This window comes from Pleurodeles waltl, chromosome 2_1, assembly GCF_031143425.1.
Source record: "Pleurodeles waltl isolate 20211129_DDA chromosome 2_1, aPleWal1.hap1.20221129, whole genome shotgun sequence".
Lineage (NCBI taxonomy): Eukaryota > Metazoa > Chordata > Amphibia > Caudata > Salamandridae > Pleurodeles > Pleurodeles waltl.
In genome coordinates this window covers 863,719,959-863,722,916 of record NC_090438.1, presented here as the reverse complement: position 1 = coordinate 863,722,916, position 2,958 = coordinate 863,719,959, and positions in this window count along the sequence as shown.

Here is a 2,958-nt window from a genome sequence, read left to right as displayed (position 1 = left end):
CAGCTTAATCAACATGTCACATAATAAGGCTTCTGATAGCTCCTAGAAATACAAAGCTCAAGACATCCCAAATATTTTAATGAGTTCCCTGCTAAACTCTATGCCTCTACATCTCCATATGAAAAAATCAGGATGCAAAAGTTTCCTTCACTCCTTAAATATTGCCCGACTTTCAGAATCTGACAAGATCCATCTCAACAAACCATTACTGTCACTGAAATGCTCAATACAATCTGTGAAAGCACCAGGCCCAGATTGTTTCCCAATAATTTTTCATAAAACATTCCAACACTCACTCATTGATCATCTTAAGAATCTCCTTGACCACTTTGCCCTTCAGAGCAAAGTATCTGGAACAGCTTCGGAGGCCAATAGTGTAGTAATCCCCAAAGAAGACAAGGACCATACAGATCCTAAAAATGATAACTCCATTCCTCTACTAAACATGGAGGAAAAAATATTAGTGAATATACTAGCAAAAAGGATTGAATTTTTCATTCCGGGACAGGAATTTTAAGAGGTAGACAACATACGTACCTTCTGTCAGATCATGGAGAAGGCACACAATCACATTCAATGTCAAAAGGCCTTTGATAAGGTCTACTGGCTTTTTCTTCTTGCTGTCCTCGACCATGGCCCCTTTACGCCAGCCCCAAAGCAAATATTAGGATAAATGGAGAGCTATCCTCATCGGATGTATGATGGAACAAGGCATACACTTACAACGCATGCCGTTACAACGTGGGAAGTACGAAGCATGGTCATTACCACGCATGCACTTACCACCAATATTTTTTACAATGCATATCCTTTTACCACGACTGTCTTTACCACAAAACTTTCGTAGTAAAGGCATAGTTGGTAAAGCCATATGCATGACAAAAACAAGAGGTACGTATAACATACTGTATATATATATATATATATATATATATATATATATATATATATATATAAATTTATAAAACAGGCCTTTCCATGCAAAAACCCTACCTACCCTAAAAAATAAAAATGACCTTACCACACCAAAACCCTTACCCACTCTAAAACCTTAACACCCCTTACCGCCCCAAATCCCATACCCACCCTAAAATCTACAAATGCCCTTACCACCCCAAAATCCATAACTACCCTAAAATCTAATAATTCCTTTACCACCCCAAAACCCATACCCACCTTAAATCAAAAAATGCCCCTACCACCCCAAAATCCATACCCACCCTAAAACATAAAAATAACCGTACCACTGCAAAACCCATACCCAGCCTAAAACCTAAAAATGCCCTTACCACCCAAAACCCATACCCACCCTAAAAATCTACAAATGCCAATACCACCCCAAAACCCATACCCACCCTAAAACCTAAAAATGCACTTACCCAAAACCCCATACCCACCTTAAAACCTAGAAATGCCCTTACCACCGCAAAACCTATACCCACCCTAAATCCTAAAAATGCCCTTAGCACCCCAAACCCCATACCCCCCTGAATCCTAAAAATGTCCTTACCACCCCAAAACCCATACCAACCCTAAAACCTAAAAATAACCTTATCACCCCAAAACCCATACCCACATTAAAACATAGAAATGCCCTTATGACACAAAATGCCATACAAACCTTAAAACCTAAAAAGGCCCTTAAGACCCAAAAAGCCATACCCACCCTAAAATCTAAAAATGTCCTTACCACCCCAAAACCCATACCCACCCTAAAACCTAAAAATACTCTTACCATCCTAAAAACCACACCCAGCCTAAAACCTAAAAATACTCTTACCACCTTAAAAACCCATACCCACCCTAAAACCTGAAAATACCCTTACCACCTCAAAACCCATGCCTACCCTTAAATCTAAAATGCCCTTACCACCCCAGAACCCATGCCCACCCTTAAACCTAAAAATGCCCTTACCACCTGAAAACCCGTACCCAACCTAAAACCTAAAAATGCCATTACCACCCCAAACCCATACCCACCCTAAAACCTAAAAATGCCCTTACCATCCCAAAACCCATACCCACCCTAAAACGTAAAAATACAATTACCACCAATAACTTTTACCCACCCTAAACACTACATATATATATATATATATAGATATATATGCATGGTAAACACATATGCGTTGTAAATGCATTGTGGTAAATGCATTTCATTGTATTCACTGCGTTGTAAGTGATGTTTCCATCCTCATCCTTAGAATTATATAAAGACATCAGACAGGGATGTCCCCCCTCCTCATTCCTTTTCCTACTCCCAACCGACCCACTAATTACACTAATAAATGCCTCCTTGGCCATTAAGGGTTTCCAATTTAGTTCTAAAACGTACAAAACTGCAACATATGCAGACAACATCCTGAGGATGCAGAGAATGCAAGATTTCCAGCCACACCCTGAACAAGGATAAAATAGAAATTTCCCACTAATTCCATTATGTTTTTCTGCACATCTCGGGAACTCTGGATCTAAATGTCAACTGAAACAACTTTAATATTTGTGGATTTGGTTTGCCAAAGATCTAACTGAAACATTCAGCGTAATAAATCCAAGACTATTAGTAAAGTCAAAAACCTTCTCATCTCTTGGTCACATTTTCTGGTGGGGTACACTTTGAACACTAAAGATGATGATTACCCCTATCATAAATTTTACATCTTCCATGCTCCTGATAAGACTCTTCCTCTCTTTCTTCCATACTATAGATAAACTAACACCAAACTTCCTCTGGAATGGTAAGAGGGCTACTATCTCTTACAAATGTCTGAGACATAATTTTGCTGAAGGAGGCTGTCACCTACCAGACTAGAATCTCTATCGATCTGCATTTTTAGCATCACAGGGTCCCTTCTGGTTGTTATCAGACCCAGTGCATCTTCCCTTTTGGGTTGAAATCGAACACACCTCCTATGTCACTATGTCAAAATTTAAAGCCATGATCTTAACGTACCTCTC